Source organism: Capra hircus, unplaced genomic scaffold (genome assembly GCF_001704415.2).
Source record: "Capra hircus breed San Clemente unplaced genomic scaffold, ASM170441v1, whole genome shotgun sequence".
NCBI classification, from domain to species: Eukaryota; Metazoa; Chordata; class Mammalia; order Artiodactyla; family Bovidae; genus Capra; species Capra hircus.
The window spans coordinates 1-11,768 of record NW_017217130.1 but is presented as its reverse complement, the minus strand read 5'-3'; the positions used below and the strand labels follow the sequence as shown (position 1 = coordinate 11,768).

The following is an 11,768-nucleotide window of genomic DNA, read 5'->3' as shown; positions in this document are numbered from 1 at the left end:
AAGGGTGAGTTACTATTTTAATGACCATATCCACAATCAGTACGATAATCAATATGGGTTAGGCACCTTTTCATTTGTTTGTTGGTCATTAAAAGTTTTCTATAAGGTACCTCTCAGGTCTTTTTCCCATTGTTCTACTACATTGCCTTTTCTTTTCTTTTGTTTTTCTTTTTTTTGATTTAGACTGTGTTTACATAAACGTTGAAGATGGAACCAGGCCCCAGTTGAAAAGCAAATGCCTTGTTTACTAGAAAGATGTTGGCTGTTCATTACAAATAGATATCAGATCAAGTAATCAAATACATTAATGAAATTTGTCCCTGATATGAGACAGGTTGGACAATGAGATATTATATTTCATTGTTTAATTGACCTGTTTGGGGATTTGTCTGAATACAGGTCAAATTTTAACAGTGTCAAGTATTTATAAACTGAACAAGCACACTTTAACAACAATTACATTCAACTCAATTATGCTTTACAAATATAGCACGTTTTTACTCATATAAGATAGTGCATCTTCTGGCCTGAGCAATCATTGATTGGTGATGTCACTTACAGAGACGAGGAATTCTGGGAAACAAGCAAGCTTGGGGGATGGAAATCAAGAGACCTGGTTAAACTAGAGATATGCAAGGGGAGACATGATTCAGTTGGGCATAGCATTTTCAAGTTTAGAGATATTTGTGTTGGAGATATGCCTGTGGGAGTCATCAGCATATACGTGGTCATGAGATGAGGGGAGATCAGGAGGAAAGGGAGCATAGAGTTTGGGGGAGTTGGCAGCAGGGAAGATGCGGACGTCCTCTTCTGATTCCTATTTTTTCAGTGAAATCAGAAAAAAGATCATTTGCTGAGAGTGACATGGTAGAGAAGAAACTGGAGGTTTGAGGAGAGGGGAGACAGTGTGAAATCTCTATGTGTGATGTTGTATTTTATACAACATTTCTAGGTGTTTGTTTTGGAACAGAGTTTTGTGTCATTCAAGGAGCAGTTTGCTGTGGTAGTTCACTTTTACAGAAAGGAAAAGGTCATTTTAAAAGACATGTAGTTACTTCTAATCATCCTAACCTTGGCAGCATAGAAAAAAGAAACAATCAGAAATCAAAAATATTTCTTACAGATTTCCAGTTGCCATGAGGAAGCAGGGTGGGGGAGGGAAGTATTGGGAGTTTGGGATTAGCTAATGCAAACTATTATATATACCATGAATACACAACAAGGTCCTACTGCATAGCACAAAAAGCCATTTTCAGCATCCCATGATAAACTGTGTGGAAAAGAATATGAAAAAATATATGTGTGTGTGTATACTGAATCACTACTATACAGCAGAAATCTGTGTACAACAAATCTTTAAATTTTTAACATTTGCACCCCTCCAAATATTCCTGAGAAGTTCAGTCTTGTTGTCACTTGACATCTGCATGTCCTCATATTTCAGCAGTGTATCTTGGGGAACCATAACTTTGGTCACTTGACATACCACTAATTGCACAAAATACACGTAGTGTGTTGCTCATCCAGGGAGAGTGCATCGGGTCTTCTTGTATTATCTAAAATGAAAGAAATGGCATGTTTATCACAAAGCAAAATAGCCATGGCCAAAAAAGTATGTGTACACAAAATCACAGGCATATTCCAACTTATCACTGACATTTAGCTATTTAAAATGATGTAAAGCAGAAGGAGCAAAGAAAATCATTACCGACTCAAGTCTTCAAAGCTGTATTACAAAGGCAGGGTATTAAAAAAGCAGAAAGATCTGGTTACTCATTAAGAAAAATGAAAGGTTGTAAAATGTAAAATTCAACAGAAAGTGAGAGGTAATAAAATGTTTAAAAATGTTTTTTAATAGATGGTCAGAAAAGAGCCTCAACAGTGAACTTTTTGATATGAGTTTTGTAGATCATCCTCTAAGAGTGGTTCTCAAGTTCCCTTGGGGGCTATTCAATATGCAGATACCCATGCCCCTTTCCTGGAGACTTGGGAAATAATGTTAAGGGAAGAGAAAATAAGGCAATATTTCCAAATATACACCACAATTATGTAAACTAATTAATGCAAAAAAGTTTTAATGAAGAACTTCACAAATGTATTAATAATTTTATAACCTGCAAGCATAGAAACAGATATATTCATAATCATATAGACATTTCAAAAATTATCCATTTTGTGTGATCAAAGGTAACAGATATCTCATGCATGGATTAGATGAAAGAATAGCATACCAACCTCTTTACTGAACAATCCCAAAATCTCAAAAGCTAAAAGCTTTTGAGCTTTCAAGACTAGGTTCTCAAGTTAGCTTTGAAACTTCAGTAGGAAGCCTGCAAACGGCTTCTGGTGGCAGTAATGGGTCATATCATTTGTATTGCTACAAATCACGTCTTTATTATAAAGTCCATAATAGAAGATTTTCCTCTTATAAAAGCTTGATGTTTTTTGATATAGTGTAACAGATTACACTGAAAAGGGCCAAGGAACATCCAAGGCCATATCTTTTTGTTGAGTCATCATTTATGGAGCTAAACAGATAATTGAGATTTCAATGCACAGCTATATTTTATCTTATTTTATGTTATTATAGTTACCTTTGGGAAATAATAAATCTCAAATTTTGTGACTGAAAATAGTTATTTTATAAGGGACTGTATTTGGAAATATTGATTTATAAAACTTCACTAAAACTCAACATTTGCCTAAACTAAAGTACACCTAAATATGATACATCATGACTGTACAGCTTTCATAAATATAAACCAATAGAAAGCAAGATTTTCTTGGTTAGCTATAAATATATTATATATAAGATAGAAGAATGCATAACATATAATATATAATATCAAGGGTCTAAAATTTGATCTCTAGAACGAAATATAATAGTCACGGTTTATAGAAATTAAATGAGAAAGACAGGTGCAGATTCATAAAACCCAAGTTTGGGGTGTTAAAAAAGAGACAAGGAACTTCCCTGGTGGTCCAGAGGATGGGACTCTATGCTCAGGGGAGTAGTGGGATCAGCCCCTGCTTGGGGAGCTGGATCCCACATGCCACAGCTAAGACATGGTGCAGACAAATACATTTTTAAAAAGAGAGAGAGAGAGAGACAAGAGGTCCAAAATGGAGTCACTTGTGCTAAACCCACATCACCTGAGTTATAATATATTAATTGTAGTTTTGGCCTTTTCCAGGTAGGTAATCTTAACTAGTCAGAAAAGTACATATATCACTTTCAAGTCTGGAGTTTCCTGGTCAGCACTAGTGAGGTAATCCAACTGACAGACACTTGCTGTGCTCCAGAGGAAGGTGACCTTGCCTGAAACAATCAGGTCTCTTTTAGAATAACTTCCTTGACCTGACTCCTTCTACCTGTAAAAGGCTTCCATTTTCTATGGCTCTTCAGAGCTCCTTTCAGTCTGCTACATGGGATCCTGCTGGACTCGTGAATCACCGAATAAAGCCAAAAGCTTTAAAACTGACTCACCTGACTCTGAATAAAAAGCAGAGACATTACTTTGCTGACAAAGGTCCATATAGTCAAAGCTATGGTTTTTCCAGCGTTGGACCAAAAAGAAGGCTAAGTGCCCAAGAATCGACACTTTCACACTGTGGTGTTCGAGAAGACTCTTGAGAATCTCTCGGACTGCAAGGAGATCCAACCAGTCCATCCTAAAGGAAATCAGTCCTGAATATTCACTGGAAGGACTGATTCTCAAGCTGACACTCCAATACTTTGGCTATCTGATGCAAAGAACTGACTCACTGGAAAAAGCCCTGATGCTGGGAAAGATTGAAGGCAGGAGGAGAAGGGGGTGACACAGGATGAAATGTTTGGATAGCATCACTGAATACTTGGACATGTGTTTGAGCAAACTCCAGGAGGTGGTGAATGACAGGGAAGCCTGGTGTGTTGCAGTCCATGGGGTTGCAAAGAGTTGGACATGACTGAGCAACTGAACAACCACAGTTGAATTTTGTTTTTTAACAAGGAAAAAAGAACTGTATAGAAAACTCTAAATAACTTGATCATCATAATAGCAGTAAATTGAATAATTTGCTTTCAATATGAATAATTTAGAGTTCACAGCTAGGTCATACAGTTGCATGCAAATTCTATAACTGTAATATATATTGGTTTAAAATGCTATAATTGTTTCATATTTTTGTAAAGGAAGAGTTTTGCTGTTTTTTCTTATGGACAATGGAGAACAGAACCCCATAAAACTGGACAGTTTCTAGGAACAAATTATATAGCCTATTTGATTAAAGTACTCCCCAGATGGCTCAGATAGTAAGGAATTTACCTACAATGCAGGAGACCTGAGTTTGATCCCTGGGTTCAGAAGACCCCCTGGAGAAGGAAATGGCAACCCACTCCAGTATTCTTGCCTGGAGAATTCCACAGACAAAAGAGCCTGGTGAGCTACAGTCCATGGGGTCACAAAGGGTCGGACATGACTGAGTGACTAACACTTCATCATACCCCAGAAGAGTGAGGGTGAACAGAGGCATGTCCCCACTGTACTCAGGGGCTGAACCTGAGCTACAGACAATAAAGGAAGCGGAATGATTCCCTGCCTGCCTAGTCCTGATCACCGGACTGCTTTGGCAAGGAGACAAAAAAGGACCTCGGAAAACTGAGCTGCAAAGGTATGCCTTGGGACGGTTTACACTCACGCCTAAGTGGGCTAACAGAAGTCAAGATGACAAAAAGAGGAAACAGATCACGGATCCAGACTCCTCAGGCCGGCGAGAGTCCCTGTCACGAGAACAGGAGAGGAGCCTGGGATGACTCACTCACTGAAAGATGGGATGATGAGAGTCTAGCTGCCTGGCTTCTCCATGCTGAGAAGATGACCATGGTCAGAGAATGGGACTCCTGGTCACGCAGTGCAACTTTGGACTAACTGTAATAGATTTCCCATAGTCCTTTCTAACAGAAAGCATACAAGATAGCATGAGAAAGAGAGCTTGGAGTCAACTAGCTCTTGTTTTCCTTGAAATCTCTTCTGCCCCGCCCACCATTACACTGCAGTCCTTTGGCACTAACCATGGTCAGTCTATTTGTAAGGACACCCTCCATGTGATGGTCTCACCCAGGGGAGTGTCTTCAGGCAAGCAGTGAAATGCTCATACCAGGACAGAGGATGTTCTCCTTTCTGGAACCAGCAATAAGAAAGAATGTGTTTTCTAAAGGGCTGTAGTGATCCTTGCTTCTTTTAAGGGGTCTGAATTTCATAAAAAATTGAGAGTCTGAAGAGTTTCTGAAGCAAATATTGATCTTATTGGATGTTTTCCTTTTTAAGGAAAGCAAAGAGACATTAGGTAAGCTCAATAGGGCTCATGCACTGAGGAACCAGACCATCAGGCCATGACTTTTACATCTGTGGTGAAGATGTTAAAATAGTCGAGTGACAATCCATGTACAGAATGGTTGTAAACACAGATTTCAGGAGCCTAATATAGGAATGACATTTACCAGGATAATTCAGGAGTACTCTGGTTTTAAAGTAAGTATGATGATGATGAAGTTGCTCAGTCATATCCGACTCTTTGCAACCCCATGGACTGTAGCCCACCAGGCTTCTTGGTCCATGGGATTTTCCAGGCATGAACACTGGAGTGGGTTGCCATTTCCTTCTCCAGGGGATCTTCCCAACCTAGGGATCGAACCCAGGTCTCCCGCATTGTAGGCAGACGCTTTACCATCTGTGCTACCAGGGAACTTAAGGTAAGTAGATCTATAAAAGTCTTAACTATTAATCATGACATACTTTGTCTGTCAGTGCTGAGCAGATCTTTGCTTCTATATGTTTCGCATTGTGGACTATATACCTAAGTTAGTTATAACTGACATTAACAGTCAAACATTAGAATGCCAAGTATTATGAAACAAGAGTTTTGCAGGCTGTATGGGTATTAAGACAATTCCTGAGTTTTGGAATCCGCTCAGGATCTCTCCTAAATGATCATACAGTTGTCCCTCAGTATCCCCAGAGGATTAGTTCCAGGACCACTGTGCCCCTTCCCCCATGGATATTAAACTCTGAAGATGCTCAAGTTCCTTATATAAAATCACACAGTATTTGCATATAACTTTTGCATATCCTCCCCTGTACTTTAAAATCATGTCTAGCTAATGTATAATAGCTAATACAATGTAAATGTTATGTAAATAGCTGCCTACATGCAGGAAATACAAGTTTTGCTTTCTTGGAACTTTCTGGAAATTTTTTTCAAATATTTTCAATCTATAGTTGGTTGAATCCCTGGATGTGGAAGCTGCAAATATGGAAGGGCAACTGTAACTAGTTTCTTACAGCTAAAACAGGGATATTCATTTAGGGATCTGGCTACTGAGCCAATCATTTCACTTCTCTAGGACTCTTCTTGAGAGACTCTTAGCCATGCTCACAGTAGATCAACTCAGACTTGCACAGCTACTCACTTCCAATGGCACGGTGGTGCAAAGATCAAATAGTTTACTACCTGAACAACTGCTAAAGCAACTGTCAGTAACTGCTTCAAATCTGATTTGCAGTGTAGAACAAGATGGCATAGGAGTAGGTGGACGTGGAGTACATCTCTCTCCATGGATACATCAAGACTACCCATTCAGACACAGAAGTGCTTGCCGAACACCAGCTGAGAGCAGACGGGAGCCCCCGACCACTGGAAAAGAGTATATAGAACCATGCAAACACTCGGTAGGACAAAGGAACTAGGGGGGAAAGCAGGAGTGTTACTAGGACTGGACCTGCCCTCGGTGGGTGCTGGAACTGAAGCAGGGGTCCAATCCCCACACTGGGGCAATCGTCTGGGTCAGAGGAGAAACATTTGAGGCTGAGAGTGAAACAGCTGATCTGTGGCAGCCTAAATGGAGTGAGAATCAGACAGCCCTTGCCACAGCCATACATACCCCGGACAGGGAAGCAGGTCCCCTGCAAGGCACAGCAGCTGGAAGCTGGAGCACTGGGATTGTGGAGCAATTCCAGGGTGAGGGCTGCTGTTGACTGTGGCAAGAATGACCTAGGAGACGTGAGGGAGGAAATTGTGGTGGAAAGTGCCTGTGGCAGAAAACCAGGCAGCCATGGAAGCAAGACGATACTGCCGGAGCCATCACCATAGCCTCTCTCTCCCCACAGGCCAGCACTGGCAGCTGAACAGTAGAGAGGCTGACCCATCAAACCCCTGACTGCCACTGAACTACAGAGCAGGACCCCATCCAGGGTGTTCCTCGAAGTGACTGATGCGCTCAACTACAGAGTAGGACCGCCAGCTAGCGGGGCCTCTCTCTGTGCCTGACACGATGAACAACAGTGAAGGACCCCAGGCAAGGGAGATCGCTAAGTGCCTGAATGTGTGGAGCTACAGAGAAACACTAGCCAAAGAGATCTTCTGATCGCCAGCTACCAGAGGCTCAAAACAGATTCTGATAGGGCAGTAACTCCTACAGCGGAGGCAGTCCGTATCCCTGAACACTTGGTGCCGCCATGGTTCCTGTGACCCAAGCAGCTGCACCACCTTCATGCTCAACCCTCACTGGGGCAGAGCTGCCACAGGCAAAAAAAAAAAAAAAAAAAAAAATCTTGCATCTATTGATATGGCGTTGCTTCGGTCGTGTCCCACTCTGCACCCCTGTGGACTGTGGATTGCCAGGCATCTCTGTCAGGGGGGTTCTCCAGGCAAGAATATTGGAGTTTATTGGACAATATTTGTTGCCATACCCTTCTGAAGGTGAAGTCGCTCAGTCGTGTCCCACTCTTTGCAACCCCATGGACTGTAGCCTACCAGGCTCCTCTGCCCATGGGATTTTCCAGGCAAGATTACTGGAGTGAATTTCCATTGCCTTCTCCAGGAGATCTTCCCGACCCAGGGATTGAACCCGGGTCTCCCGCACTATAGGCAGACAATACAGGGTGTAGGCAGATGCTATACCCTTCTAGAGCACTGTATTTATTGCTGCCCTAGTTTCCAACTATCCTGAGCGCTCGGTGCTGCCAGAAACCCTGTGACCCAAGCAGCTGCACCACCTCTGCTGCTAACCCTCACTGGGGCAGAATCAAGACCTCTAGGGCAGCCTCAGGAACAAATCCAAGTGGACGATCCATGTACAAAGGTGGAAATAAACCACAACTGAAACCCAGGGGCAGTGTGGCTAAGAAAGAAGACCCAAAACCTTCCCACCAGCTGTACAAGCTGCAGATTAAATCTACACGATCAACTAGGCAGACTCTGTGTCTATGGGAGATATAAAAGGACACTGGAGAGCTCCCACAAAAGAAAATGCACTATTTCCTATAGCTGTGTACATTGGAGGCAAGAACACACAGGAGTAGGACCAGATTAGAGTCTGAGTTGCCCCCACAGCAGGCCCAGAGACCAGCACAGTGTTGGAAGGCACCCCAGGAGGGCGAGGTGGACTGTGACCCCCAGCGATGGAAAGGACACTGACAGCAGTGACTCAGGAAAAATATTTACTCTTCTTATATTCTGCCTTGTTCTGTGGTTTCTTTAGGAATTTTTCTTTTTCTTTTTTTCCTCTGTATTGTAGTTGTCGATTTTATTAGCACTATGAAATACAATTAAGCTTTTGATGGTTTTCTTCTCAGTCACACTTTTTACTGTTGCTATAAATCTCTGCCTCTACATTGGCCTTTTGCAGTTTCGTGGAGTTTTCCATTCTTTTTTTTAATCCCTTTTTAAAATTTTAATTTAAAAAGTTTAAACATTATTATATTTTTCTACATTTATTAATTTGCTTGCGTTTCCTACTTTACTTTCCTCTTGCAGTTAATCTTTAATGAACATAAACTTTCCTTATCTACCTTTATTTAACTTGCATATCTATTCTTTCTTTTCTTTATTTCCTTTCCTCTCAACATGTTTATTAGTTTTGTTTTCATTGCTTTACTCCCCACATGGCACATTGCTTTAGTTTTGTTTTTAGTTTGTGCTTTAGTTAGTTTGATCTTAACTGGCAGATATCATTTTCAGTTCCTTTTGTTCACTAGGTCAATCTATTGTACTTTATTTTTGTTGGACTGTTTTGATTTTGTTTATAGGTGTATATGTGTATGTGTCTGGGCTTCCTCTGCCCACAATGCAGGAGATCTGGGTTCAGTCCCTGGGTCGGGAAGATCCTCTGGAGGAGGAAATGGCAACCCAACCCAGTATTCTTGCCTGGAGAATCCCATGGATGGAGGAGCCTGGTGGGCTACAGTCCATGGGGTCGCAAACACTCAGAGAAGACTGAGCAACTTCACTTCTTCTTCTTCTACGTGTATGTGTATATTCCATTAGCTTAATTATTATTTGTCTGATTTTGTAACTGCCATTTGTCTGGGGTTCATCTTTGGTTTCTCCTGTTTGGGTTTTTTTTTTTTTTTTCCTGTTTGGGTATTTATTTTAATCTCACTTAATGCCATAACAAACCACTTGTGGAATCTTTGTTCCTGGCCAGAGATCAAGCCCTGAGCCTTTGGAATGGGAGCATTGACTCCAAGACCCTAGATTACCAGAGAATTCCTAACACTAGAGAGTATCAAATAGAGAGAACTCTCACAAAAGAAACCACTTGAATACAAGACCCAGCATCACCCAACCACCAGTAGTACCCAGTGCAAAATGCCTCATCCAAACAACAAAGACAAAAATACAAACCCAGTCATCAACAGACAAGATTACCACCTCACTAGCCCTGCCCAACAGAGGAAAAAAACACTCAGCATAAATCTCACCCTATAGGAAGCTTACACAATCCACTGGACCAACCTTAGGAGGGCAGAAACCAAAAGGAAGAAAGAGTTCAACCCTGAAGCCTGGGAAAAGGAGACCTCAAACACCAATAACTTTAAAAAAATAATGAAAAGGCAGAGAAATACTACACAAATGAAGGAACAAACTAGAAACACAGAAGTCCAAATAAGTGAAGAAGAAATAGGCAAACTACCTGAAAAAGAATTCAGAATGATGATAGTAAAGATGATCAAAAACCTTGAAAACAGAATGGGGAAAACATAAGAATCAATTAACAAAGACCTAGAAGAATTAAAGAATAAATATACAGAGACAAACAATACAATTACTGAAATTAAAAATACTCTGGAAAGAATCAATAGCAGGATATCTGAAGCAGAAGAATGGATGAGTGAGCTGGAAGATAAAATGGTGTTAGTAACTGCTGAAAGCACAATAAAGTAAAAAGAATAAAAAGAACTGAGGAAGTCTCAGAGACCTCTGGGACAATATTAAACACAGCAATATTCGAATTATAGGGGCCATAGAAGAAGAAGAGAAAAAAGAAAGGGTATGAGATCACACATTTCCTTACTACCTAAAATACCATTAGAAGGTAACTTAAACGTTATAAAGGGAACCAATAATTTTTTAGAGGGACATTATTTGGTGAATATTTTGGTTTCACTTAAGAAGACAATGGAGTTAAAAAAAAAAAGTGGTCTGAACTGAAAACTACAAAGCACTTACCTAAACATGTCTTTCAACTCATTTACTTTTTTGGGTGGATACTTGCTAGTTTGACTATCATTTAAGACAGCCCTGGCATATGCTTATGGACCTACATTTACCTAAATTACAAAAGGAGAAAAATGAGGGTTGTCAGAATGTAATTAAAAAGTAATTTTTGCATTTCTCTTTTTTAAAAAGAATACTATATTAAAGATCCATACCTGAGAAACAGATTTTCTATCTTAATATAAATTTATTTGAAAAAGATTAACTAAAGCAAATCATCTGCAAAATTTATACTCTAACAAGGTAGTTAACACTTTCTGCTATCTAAATATAGGACTTGGCTCTAGTCAGAGGGATTTACGTTAAAGCTCTCTGACATAACACAAAATTTATAGAAACTGAACATAATGTCTTTATTAAATTAATAAAAAATGTAGAGGTTTTTGCACCCAGTCAGAGTATAAGACAATTACAATTAATGCTTGTTCTGTGCTCTTATGAAAGCAAGAGGAACAACAAGAAACATTTAATACACGGTTAGCAACCAACATACCTGCACTGAAACACAGCCCTGCAATTTAAGCTGGAGCTGAATCATGTCCACGTCAGCAGAAGAGCAAAGCTTTTGCAGCTCTGCAGCTTTATTTTATCCGTGGCAACATCAATTGGCTTTAAATGAATCTGCTGTTCATAGTTTATAGAAATCCTCTTCTTCACATATGGAAATGAGTTTGAAGCTATGAAAGATTAAGATTGACAGATGAGTTTGTAAGATAGTAAATCAAACAGCCAAATTAAAAAAAAATCTATTGTGCTTAATTCTCCTCATATTTTCTCTGGAAAATCCCTTAGAGACCAAATAGGTCCCTTATTACTTCAGGACTGAAGGAGAAATTCTCTCTGAGACGACTCAGACTAAGCATGAATTACCTAATTACATATGGCAAAGGAATGGTTTATAACATAGCATGTTTGTGTAAGTGAGTGACTGAACAGCAGGATAATAAACTATTAAAATTTCAATTACATTTTCCTGCTGACCAGCTGCTGGTGGTATGTATCAAAAAAGATCATGTCAAACAAAGAAGTTATGCCAAGTCCTACTTACTAGTCAAGATTGTACGGCCTTTACACTGTTCTTCTATACAACTTTGCTTTTTGCCTGACAATGTATAAGGAGCCTCAAAAACAAATCTGTTGATATTATGGTTTCTTTCAAACTCAGTTTTTGTTTCTGTGAGTTCTTTATCATCAAAGTAGGCTTCACATAAGTGACTTGGATATGAAGC

At 40.0% G+C, this 11,768-nt stretch overlaps 1 long non-coding RNA gene across 1 annotated transcript; it reads right to left on the bottom strand.

The window, feature by feature from the left end:
• Positions 1–224: 224 nt before the first annotated feature.
• Positions 225–11,752, bottom strand: LOC108635494. Its single transcript, XR_001917808.1, has 4 exons — positions 11,588–11,752; positions 11,033–11,216; positions 10,492–10,592; positions 225–1,556 (listed from the first exon to the last, which is right to left on the bottom strand). It is a non-coding gene; the product is annotated as an uncharacterized LOC108635494 (long non-coding RNA).
• Positions 11,753–11,768: the final 16 nt, after the last annotated feature.